The following is a 12,497-nucleotide window of genomic DNA, read 5'->3' on the forward strand; positions in this document are numbered from 1 at the left end:
GATGGAGCTGGTAAACAGCTGCCCTGGATACAGATTTGACCTGTGCCTCCATGGACAGCTGTGAGTCCAAAATGACTCCCAGGTTGTGCACCTGGTCCTTCAGGGGCACAGTTACCCCATTCAGGACCAGGGAATCCTCCACACCTGCCCGTCTCCTGTCCCCCAAAAACAGTACTTCTGTCTTGTCAGGATTCAACCTCAATCTCAATCTGTTAGCTGGGAAAGAACTGGGCAAAGTGATGCATTTCCCACAAGATGTCTGAAGCCAGTTTATTGAATATTTACAGATAAATTGCAAACAGACGAAAACATTAGCAGGGTTATTGTAACAACCTGCAGTTTCATAAGAGTATATATTTAAAGTAGATAATCAAATGAATTTGGATATGCAGAAGATATTGAAAAATAAATTTAAGGAACCACAGAAAGAGGGGGAAGGAAGTCAAACTTTGAAATGTTAAATTGATTGTAAAACTAATGAAATGTATAAACTTGAAAAGTATAAATAAAAACTTTTTTAAAAAAAAGACGCATCAGGGCTTCCTGATCTTTGTAGTCTGGCCAGTTAGGGAGAACGATGGAAGATGACTTTTGAAGGGAGATAATTTTGGGTAGCAAAGAGTCCTCTGTCTTTCTCTACCGCGACATGTAAATAAAGTATCTCTTCATGAGCTGGTTCTTTCTCTCGTCCTGAATTAATAAAATAGGAATAGGCACTGCAATCCTAACTGTGTCTCCTCAAAAGTAAGCCCTATTCAGTGGCCACTTCACTTACTTGTCAAGTAAGTGGGGTTAGGCTCGCGGCTTAATTTGTGTTTGCCATTGTAACTGGACACCAAACATTGTATATTTTGGGGTTCACTTTATTTTTGAGGGGGTAGGGTGCTCCCTTCCTTCTCTCTGCTCTTCAGAGACATATTTCTATGTAACTGACTGTGAGGGGTTATTTACTATAAAGGGAATTGCAGCACAGCAAAGCAAGCTATGTGGATTACCGTGGTTTACACTAAGTCAGGTATGGGGAACCTTGGGCCTGCCACAACTCCCGCCATTCCTTGATATTGGGCATGCCATGCTTGCCAGGGCTGATGGGAGTTGTAATTCTGTGACAAGCCAATGGTTCCCTGACCCCATGCTAAATCCATATCTCTGTCCTCCTTTGCAGATGAGTACTCTGGGACACCTTTCAAGCTTCTACTCCCTAATTCTGAGGTGATGAACTGCAGCCCTGGGACCAGATGCGGCCCTCCCATCCGGCCCTCGGGGTTCTCCTCTCACTGGCCCTGCTCTGCTTGCTTCCTTGAGTGCCTTTGCCTAGCAGAATGTGTCCCTGAGCTGTAATAAAGCCTTTAGCTTGCCTGGGTGGAGAAACCTGCGTATACAAACCTCTGGACTGTGCATGGTTTGGATGAAGCCTTCTTTTGCTCCACCCATGTTTTGCCTCAAGCCGCGCCTACTGCTGGTTTGTGGCCCCTGGGAAGTTGTCCTGGAGGGAATGAGGACCCCTGCCTTTTCCCTAAACCGAAGCCCTGATTGCTGCATTTCCCAATGCAATCCTCGCTGCAGACATCTTGATGTTGATTTCCTTCTCGTAAACAAATGCATAGAACTCTGAAACTTCTCCCAAATCCTTTGCCAGATGAATTTGATTAATTCGTTTTTCTGCCATGGCTATACAGCACTGCCTACAATACAGTGGTGCCTCGCAAGACAAAAAGAATCCGTTCCGTGGGTCTTTTCGTCTTGCGGTTTTTTCGTCTTGCGAAGCAAGCCCATTGACGTAGCACTATTAGCGCTATTGACATTTTAAGGGCTAAAAACGGCTTTTTAACGCTTGAGAGATTAGCGGTTTTGCTGCTAAAATGCTTTTAGCAGCTTAGCGATTCAAAATAAGGGGTTTTGGAGTGGAAAAAAAATTCAATTTTTTTCGTCATTTCTCGTCTTGCGAAGCAAGCCCATAGGGAAATTCGTCTTGCGAAGCGCCTCTGCAGACGGAAAACCCTTTCGTCTTGCGTGTTTTCCGTCTTGCGAGGAATTCGTCTTGCGGGGCACCACTGTACTCTTTGAAGAGTGAACTGTGACAGCGGACATAGAACTTATGAAAAGAGAGGGGGGGATAAAGAACTGTCTCACACAAAAAGAGTTAAAGCCTCAATTCCAAGCTCTTACGATAAGAGGGAGGGGGAAAAAAATTGGTTGAGCACCACCCTGACATTTACTGTGACAAAACTTGGCAAATAAAGTCCATCTTTCAACAGATGTCTTTGCCTGTTCTTTACACGAATCCCTTTTTAAAGACATCAGCATAGAGGAAAATGCTACATTATCTATCCCTCCTGTAACATTCCAAGATCAAAGGAGCAATGGGTTTTTCTACTTCCAATGTGCTGCCATGCATATTTCAGCTACTAGAAGCAGATTTATATCTGGGATGCGTGTGACGCTGTGGTCTAAACCACTGAGCCTCTTGAGCTTGCAGTTCAAAGCCACACGACAGGGTGAGCTCCCATTGCTCTGTCCCAGCTCCTGCCAACCTAGCAGTTTGAAAGCACACCAGTGCAAGTAGATAGATAGGTACCGCTGTGGGGGGAAGGTAAATGGCATTTCCGTGCGCTCTGGCTTCCGTCACGGTGTTCTGTTGTGCCAGAAGTGGTTTAGTTCTTCTGGCCACATGACTCAGATGTGGACAAACGCCAGCTCCCTTGGCCTGAAAGCGAGATGAGTGCCGCACCCCATAGTCTCCTTTGACTGGACTTAACCGTCCAGGGGTCCTTTACCTATATTTATATACACAGAATGGTTGAGTTGGAATAGGCCCAAAGGGTCATCTGGCCCAACCCTCTGCAATGCAGGAATCTCATCATATACATGACAGATGTCCATCCAACCTCTGCTTAAAGACCTCCGATGAAGAAGAGTCCATTCCACTGCTGAACAGCTCTTAGGGTCAGAAAGTTGTTCTTGATATTTAGTCTGAATCCCCTTTCTCGTAACTTTAATCCACTGATTTGGGTCCTACCCTCCGGAGCACCAAAACAACAAGCTTGCTCCATCTTCCTTAGGACAGCCCTTTAGTTATTTGGATATCGTATCTCCCTCTTAGTCTCCTCCAGGCTAAACAGACCCAGCTCCCGCAACCGTGTCTCACCTGTCTTCGTTTCCAGACCCTTAAACTGATACCTTTTATGAGTTTTATGAGTTCTTCAAGGTAACCTCATAATAAAAAATTCATTTTTTGTCGTAGTATCTGAGTTGTTGCTTTTTTATTTAGTTTTTTGCTGATTTTTGTGATGTTGGTTCTTTTGAAGAATTCATTACAGATATCTGTGTGCGTTGTATGTTATATATACTGCTTTAAACTTTTGTACAGCACCCTTTTGGAAGAAGTAACCAAGCAAATTAAATGCACCACAGAGGGTCGTGGAGTGCCTTCCAGGGCCACAGCCATGCTTCATGGGGACCAGTGGTGGAACTGAATTCAGCCTAGTGGGTCACACATAGCATTGGGGCTTTTTTGTGCTAATCATAATGTTTGCTAACACACAATCTTAACATAGCAGCCAACTCCTAGGCTGCTGAAGAGTCTCCCCCCCCCCATAAAATGATCATGTGCACTGCCCTTCAAATAGTGTGCCTGCACTACGTCATGTGATCAGTTATCAATATTTTTTTTATAATGTTTATTGCTTTTTGAACAATTTAAATGCTACAAAACCAAATAAAAACAGAAAAACAAAAACAATACAATACCATATAAAGACACTACATACCACTAAACACATTGAACTAACAAAACCAAACAAAAACAATTTAAAACACTCAAACAATTTCAATATCTTATCTTTCATTCCCTTATTTCACCGACCTCCTCACACCTCCCTTTTTGTATTCCACTTCTGTCAAATGTTTCAGCAATTCCTTTCCATCTTCCTCTGTTATCTGTCCTATAATTATCCTAACACATTCTAACCTTATTTTACCTTTAAAATTCCATTAATCTATTTATTCTTAAATCCTTATAACATTTCTACTAAAGCCATATAGTTTCATTCCAACAATCTTTTAACATTCATTAATTTTGCAGTATTTCTGTAAATAATCTTTAAACTTTTTCCAGTCATCTTCCACCGACTCCTCTCCCTGGTCTCGGATTCTGCCAGTCATTTCCGCCAGGTCCCAGTTATCAATATTTTATTCAACTTGGCTCCCCCGCAATATAAGCTTTGCATCCATTTGCTTTGTAGGCTGCAGGGTCTTGAGTCCACCTTTGGAAATCTGCTTCCTGGAGCTCGGAGCAAATTCCTGCAGCTGAGCTAAAACTTTAGGGGCAGCGAGAAGGGGGCTTAATAAGCGCCTGTGCCCTTGAAAGGGGCATGGCAGCCATCATCTTATGCAAATACAGTCCGGCAAGGATTCCACTGCTTGCCCAGCCCACAAGGGGAAGAACTTGCTAGAGGCCCCGCCCCTAAGGGGAGGATTGGCGGCACGGGGTATGTCACTTCCTGCAATTCCAGTGCCTGGACTAGGATCGCTTTCGATTTCCTCTTGCTGCTCGGTGGCTGAGCAGGGCAGATACTTTCCTGTCGGAAGCGTTACGTAGTTTCTGCACTCATTCCAGACCAGGGACTCAGCTATACAGCTGCAAATAAAATGTTTTAAATGTGCTGTGAAGTGCAATATACAAATGGGACACTAGATGGCGACAGTGAGCTATGCAAAATTCAACGTATTCTTCAAAACGTTTTTAAAAAAAGCATTTTCACAGCATTTTTTATACGTGTGCAGATTCCACCTAGGACTTCGTTGGGGACAAGGTAGTGGGTCAAGCACACCAGAAACCAAACCTTGTCCAATTGACTGCAAACTGGTGCCAAAGTGGACTGGGTTTGGTGTGCCTATGGCCCCCAGTTTGAGTGTCAATTACTCAAATGTAGGGGGGGCAGCTGGTTATGTGAAGCACTTTGTTAAGGAAAATTCTGGGGTGAGAGACTACTCAACAGCCCCGCTCATCGGGGCAGAGCCTGCTGGTCTATAGAGTCAGAAAGGAAGGAAGTTCCAGCCAAATATAGGAGCAAAACAGCGGTCAGTAGACCAATATCTTTATTATTGTGCAACAGGTCCCCACAAGAGTAAGAACACCAAGCATGGGGTGACATCCTCTTTTAAAACTTCACTCTTTCCCCCAGAATACACTTCGAGCAGCATCATTGATACATCATCACTACATCAGTGGAATGTCACAAACATGGAGGGGTGCTGGAGGAGACTATTGAGAGTCCCATGGACTGCAAGAAGATCAGACCTATCCATTCTGAAGGAAATCAGCCCTGAGTGCTCACTGGAAGGACAGATCCTGAAGCTGAGGCTCCAGTACTTTGGCCACCTCATGAGAAGAGAAGACTCCCTGGGAAAGCTCCTGATGTTGGGAAAGATGGAGGACACAAGGAGAAGGGGACGACAGAGGACGAGATGGTTGGACAGTGTTCTTGAAGTTACTAACATGAGTTTGACCAAACTGCGGGAGGCAGTGGAAGACAGGAGTGCCTGGTGTGCTCTGGTCCATGGGGTCACGAAGAGTTGGACACGACTAAACAACAACAAATACAAGGGTTGCAGGAATTCAACATTAGGTCACTTTATCAGACACCTTTTCCAACACCTCTTAAGTAGCCATCACCGAAAGAGCAAGAAAACACTTTACATATCCTTGCCCTCAGGACTTGTCTGGAGATGGTCTTTCAGAACACCTGACTTGCTAAACTGCCTCTGTGGATGTCTATTATTTGCCCCCTTGGTCACCCCCTGGGTGAGGTGCCGTATGCTTGGGGAATTATGGTGGGATGCCCTGTTCCTGCTGCCTACGTGACTTCCTGCTTCTTGGTTCATGGAGGGAGGTGGAGACCAAATTCACCTTTCTTTAAGGGTTAAAATGGCCTTGGACTGAGGAGAGTTGGTTAAAGTATGGGTTTTCTACGAATTTATAAAGCTAGGTATCTTCCCTGAGCTTTCAAGTTGAAAGGATACATTCAGGCATAATATTTGTAACAACTATAAAGATTTGCACCTCCCCCTGTCATTTACAAATTTTGGTTCGGGGTCCCAAAGGGGTCCACTATGGTTGTAGAAGATGGGTGATGTCCAACCAAGGAGAGAGAGAAGCAAGTGGCTTTTTAAAATGAAGGGGAGCTGAGTGGAAGTGATTAGGTTGAGGCTAAAAATAATATTTTTACTTTCATGGTTACAATAAAGTGATGTAATTTGAATACATGAGTTCCAATTCTTATTTTCCTGAAAGTAGTTACAATCATTGAGAAGTTGAACAAACACTGATAAGGATACAAAGGGGTCAATTCCATTGCAAAGACACCAAATGTAACAATTGCATAAGAGTCACAGAAAGGATTTACATTTACAAGTAGTGAAGACACAATTACAAGGAAAATGAAACTAGATACAATTTAAAATTACCCGGATACAATTATAAAAACAACAGCAACACTTGGATACAATTACAAAAAAATACTTGGAAACAATTATGAAAATAGAGTTAGGGTAAATTCAGGAAATAGGGCAGTGCAGGGAAGAAAGAAAAATGCTTTATTTGACAGAAATGAAAGAAGAGATTTGAAGGAGGGGAATAACAGGAGAAGCAGATTAAAAGGAGAGCATACTGAAAGGCAAAATTGAGGAAAAGATTGATATATCTCTCTCTTAGGTTGTCTTCATTTGGTTTATTTGGTCTTGGTTTTCAGCTTCTTTAGCTATTTTTCTACATCACTGGGAAAGCAGGCTTTGTGGCACAAAACAGCACAAAACCAGCACTCTGCTTTGGGACCAGTTTGGAGTCAGTTGATTGGGTTTTTGGTCCTTCACTTGTGACCCCGGTTTGAGTGTCAATAACACAGTTTGGGGGCGGCAGCTGGGAAAGTGGGGTTTGCGGCACTTTGACACTGGTGTGGAGTCAACCGGACAAGTTTGGATTTTTGGCATTAACTTGTGACCCTAATTTGTTTTGTCGGTTACTCGGTTTGGGGAGTCGTACAAAACACTGGGTTCACAACACTGAAATAAAAAATTTAAGGTCATATGTATATGTGATGTAGGTATGATGTTTCTGGGGGTGGTCTTGGACTCCAAGGCAGGGCAATTTAAAATGACTATATAAGGCTGGACACACCTTTGTTCTGGGTCTTCCTCCTTGTCCTGCGTGTGAAGGGGGCACCCTGTTGCAACAGTTCAATAAAGATTAGGCTTACTAGCTGCTTTGCTTCTCAATAATCTCTGTTATTTTCTCCAACTGATGGAGAACCTGCAACGGATGCTACAAGGGCTCTTGTGCTCCCCATAAGGGAATAAGGGCAGATTTATGTTTATTACAGCATAAAACTGCACAAAACTTTGGCATCAGTTTGGGAGGGATCCTGAATTTCGGGGTTGCAGGTTAATGAAGCCATGGGGAGAGTTGCTCTTGCGCTCAGGACCTGCTCAGGAGCTTCCTGTAATGGACTCGAGACTTTAACTGCTATGTGATCAGCCAGCCCAACTCCCGGGATGACCTTTAGGTGTGTGCAGATTAAGAGATTGAAGGTGGCTGCTCCAGCTGCATGGAAAACACTGTGAAACTGATTGCTCTTATTTAGGGCCCATAAAGGAAGCTTTCATTCCCCCCTCCCCCCTGCATTCCGTCCTTCTTTTCTGCAACCAAAGATGACTAGCTCGGGGAGTCATGTTTAATGGGTGTGCTTCTGTGGATCGTAAATCCAACAGAGCCCAACTACAAGGAAAGGAGCGATTAGATGGGTTTATGGCTAGATTTACTGCCTCCCTCGGCTTCTCTTTTAAATTCCACGCGTGTTGACAGGTTAATATCTTTCTTTACAAGCTGCTGCAAGGCATAGACAAAGCTGGGTGGAGGGAGCACAGAAAGAAAGGAGGCAATGCATATGTGGAATGTGTGTGTGTGTGTGTGTGTGTGTGTGTGTGTAAGGCTGTTGTCAAGAGTTGCATCACAATCCTGGATTTGGAATGCAGTCAGAATGCAGGGGAAGTTCTAGGGTAGGGGATCCCAAAGTGGCCAGCTGGATTCTCAGGGGCCAAGAGGCAAGGGGAATCACAGGTGCGATGGAGGTGTTGTGATAGGAATGTTATGGTCTTAGATATATGGTAATGTTCATAAGTGTACCAACCAAGCACATACATAGATCAGCACAGGAAGGCCAACCTGGAACCATTTTGATTCCTAAACTGACCAAATCTTTTCTCTGCAAGGTCAAAATGGAAAAGCCTCCCCATTATCTTTTCCTTCACAAATCCTGTCTTAAGAGTATGTCTGTGTTTGAATAGGGTGTGAGCCTGTGACCTGGCCCAGGAACTAAGTATTTATCATTACAAAAGACTGGCCAAGCTACCCAGGAAATCCAATCAAGTAACCTGCCAGACAGGAGATAAACAAGGACAGGAGAAAAACAATATTAAAATTTCTGTTTTAGACCGCCTTTTCTGTGATGTATCTGAGGGGTGGTCTTAGGTTACACCCCTTCTGTGATGTATGTATGATGTTATTGGGGGTGGTCTTGATCTACAGGGTGGCAATTTCAAAAGTCTTTATAAGGCCTTGCACACCATTTTTCTGGGTCCCTCCTCTCTCCTGTGGGTGAGGGGAGCACCCTGTTGCAACTGATCAATAAAGATCAAGCTTACTAGCTGCTTTGCTTCTCAATATTCTCTGGTTGGCCTCTGTTATTCTCTCCTACCAATAGGGAACCTACATAAGGACTCTATATGGGCTCTTGGATACCCCATAAGGGAAAAGGGCAATTTTTGTTTACAACAGTGTCAATGTCTATCAGACTCTAAAAAGTCTGATAGATCACTGGATCACTGGATCAAGTTCAAAAGCTTTGTTGAGTTCAATAAACTAAATAGTTTTAGCTGGCGCTGGAATAAATATGCCATTAATGGTTACTGTTTAGGATTGGATTGTGTTATTTTCTTCCTTAGTGGGTCCTGTAAAGTGCCATTCTGGATGATTTTTTATTTTAGAGTAGTGGGCACTAGGTATGAGTTTATGGAACCCAAGGGAGCAGGCCCCCCAAAATTTGGGAACCACACCTCTTACTGAGCCTGCTTTGCAGTAAGGTATTTGGGTTTTTTTGCCTAGCTGGAATAGAGAACCAGTGAGCCCTAGTGGTTAGAGCAGTGCTGGATTTAGGGCAGTGCTGTGGGTGGTTCCCCCACACAGGGCGCCGAGCCAAAGGAGCACAAAATATGCGCAGAACAGAAGGCAAGAGGGTGGAGGGCATGAAAATAAGAAATATTTAGGGGTGTGGGCCAAATTTTGTCCTCGCTCAGGGCCGCCATATTACCAAAGTTCTCCCCTGGTTAGAATGTCAGATTAAGATGACATTCTAACCAGGGGAGAAGTTTGGTAAGATGGCCGCCCTGAGCGAGACTCTGGAGACCACAGTTCAAATCCCCACTTTGCCAGGGAGCTCAATGGGTGCGACTTTGGGTATGAGGTCACTGCCTTTCCTCAGCCTAACCTACCTCACAGGGTTGTTTTGGAGGGGGAGAACCACGTGTGCCACCTGGTGTCCCTTGAAGGAAAAATATGGCACCCAAATGTAATCTTAATAGTGACTGTAGAATCATAAAAGCGCAGAGCTGGAAGTGATCCCCAACGGTCATCTAGTCCAATGCCTTGCAATGCAGGAATCCCAGCTAAAGCAGCCGTGAGTGATGGCTATCCAACTGCTGCTTAAAAACCTCCAAAGAAGGAGAGTCCACAACCTCCAGAGGAAGACCGTTCCACTGTCAAACAGCTCTTACTGTCAGAAAGTTTTTCCGATTATGGGTGATTGTAATTGTTAAAGCCAGGAATGGTGGGGGGCAGTTAAATGAATCCCCCCAAATCCCAAGTCCCCAACACAGCCCCAAACTAAGCCAGGACAATGACCATTTATACAAGAACCATACATACACAACAGCAAAGAGGCACAAAAATTCAACGGTTTGACCGATTTCCTTGGTTCCAATGGCTAATGATTCCTCTAGAAGAGGGGAATCCAGGACTCCCCCTGCCTTCTGGTTCCTCTTAGCCAGTCCCGCTGTTTGGAATGAAGCCAAAAGAAGGTTTCGGAAATGCTGCCCTGTTTGAAGGTGAGGACAGAATCAAAGAATTGTGGAGTTGGAAGGGACCCTGAGGATCATCTAGCCCAACCCTCTGCAATGCTGGAATATGCAGCTGCCCCATACAGGATTTGAACCTGCAAGCCTGGTGTCATCAGCACCATGCTATAACCAACTGAGAAAATTCAGTTACTGCTCCTTTCCTGATGGGGCTCGTGAAAGCCAGCAAGTATTTAAAATTTGTGCAGGTCTGGATGAGTTCCTGGCAGACAGACTTTTGCATTGTGACAGCAAATATGTGCAGGTGGCTCTGGACCTTTTCCATCCCGCCTTGAATTTTCAGTCCGGTTTCCATTCCACCTCAGTTTGCCTTTTGCAAAAACAAACAAACAAAAACACCACCCCCAAACCCCCTACATTATTTGTCCCACTGTCCACTGTGGTACAATTATATAACACCCATAATTAATCACATAAATTGCATTGTTATGTTATTCCTCCCCATCATTTCAGTGCAAAGGAAGCAGAGTGCAAAGGAGGGGGAGGGGAACAATCAATCATGTATCATTTGCAGATGGAAAGCGACGTAAATGCCTATTGTACTTGCTAGATTGATTTCCTTTCCAGAAGCGGGACAAATAGGCAAAACCTGGCCATTTCTGCTCCCGTTAATGGTGGAATTGAGCAATTCTGTCTAGGTTGAGCCCCAGCACCTATCTGAAGTCACACATTGCGTAAGATCTGCAAGACATCTTCCCTGGAATAGAAAGACATTTTGTTCTGTTTCCGTCATCCAGTAAACACCATACCACAACTTCGCCTGGCAGCTGGTTTCTATTGCCCAACTCTCTTCGACAAATGTTTGGCTCCCTTTTTTGTAATCTCCTTTCCTCATTCCTAGACCTTGCCATCAGCATCTCTTTCTGCGTCCAAAGACAGACCTTCTGTTATTTTTCAGCCCCAAGGAGGCCTCCTAACACTTCTCAGCACCTGTCACAAATGACAGCTCCCAGAAGCCGTGACTGTTTCAAATGGCATCATAGTGCTTTGAATGTCTGGCATGAATGTCTGGCACCCATCTGAGCCTTTGGCTTTGCTAGCCGGGGCTGGTAGGTGTTGGAGTCGAACCACATTTGAAGGGCCATGAGTTCCCCCATCCCTGAACTAGACCCTCACTTGCCTTCACTGCCCCTGGCTCCCTGCATTCCCCCCTCTGCCTTCTTTTAATGCTGGGCTGACCAACCTCTGGCTGATCCCAGACTACAACTCCCATCCTCCTCCTCCCTGACCATGCTGCCTGCGGCTTATGGGAATTGGAGTCCATCAACATCTGGAGGGCCACAGCTGTTCTCCGTCTTCCTTCCTAGGCCTGGTGACATCCAGGTCTTTTTTTTTTTTTTTACTTTGAAATTTCAACCAAATGCTGGCTGCGGCTGATGTTGTTGTTGTTTAGTCGTTTAGTCGTGTCCGCCTCTTTGTGACCCCATGGACCAGAGCACGCCAGGCACTTCTGTCCTCCACTGCCTCCCGCAGTTTGGTCAGACTCATGTTTGTAGCTTCGAGAACACTGTCCAACCATCTCGTCCTCTGTCGTCCCCTTCTCCTTATGCCCTCCATCTTTCCCAGCATCAGGGTCTTTTCCAGGGAGTCTTCTCTTCTCATGAGGTGGCCAAAGTATTGGAGCCTCAGCTTCACGATCTGTCCTTCCAGTGAGCACTCAGGGCTGATTTCCTTAAGAATGGAGGGTTTGATCTTCTTACAGTCCATGGGACTCTCAAGAGTCTCCTCCAGCACCATAATTCAAAAGCGTCAATTCTTCGGCGATCAGCCTTCTTTATGGTCCAGCTCTTGCTTCCATACATCACTACTGGGAAAACCATAGCTTTTACTATACGGACCTTTGTTGGCAAGGTGATGTCTCTATAGTGTAGCCTTTTTCCCTTATGCATGTTGCCCCAGGGTGGGAAGACAGAGGAGTCAATGGACACCAGGGTGTGGTTCACGGAGAAAGAGTTTATTTAGTTCTGCGCAGAGGCGGCCAGCGGATTTGCTTCCAAAGGCTGGCGGCCCTTGCAGCATGTTGGCAAGCAATTTTTATACCCTCCTCATCACCCCATACATCGTCATCCCTTTCCTTATCCAACCATACTACACAATTCAACTGATTCTCTTATCTGGCTCGTGCAGTGCCCTGTTAGCCCTTCTTCATTGGTCCCTGACACCACCCTCTCTGAACATGCGCTCTGTCCCTGCTTGCATAGCTTCCTTTAATGTAACTTGTTTGCTGCAGCTGCGCCCTCACATATCTCACCCTGCGTCGTTTTCCCTATCTCTCTCTCTGCACGTCCCACACCCTGCGCCATTTTCCC

The sequence above is a fragment of the Podarcis tiliguerta genome, assembly GCF_965153285.1.
Source record: "Podarcis tiliguerta genome assembly, chromosome: 8".
NCBI lineage: Eukaryota > Metazoa > Chordata > Lepidosauria > Squamata > Lacertidae > Podarcis > Podarcis tiliguerta.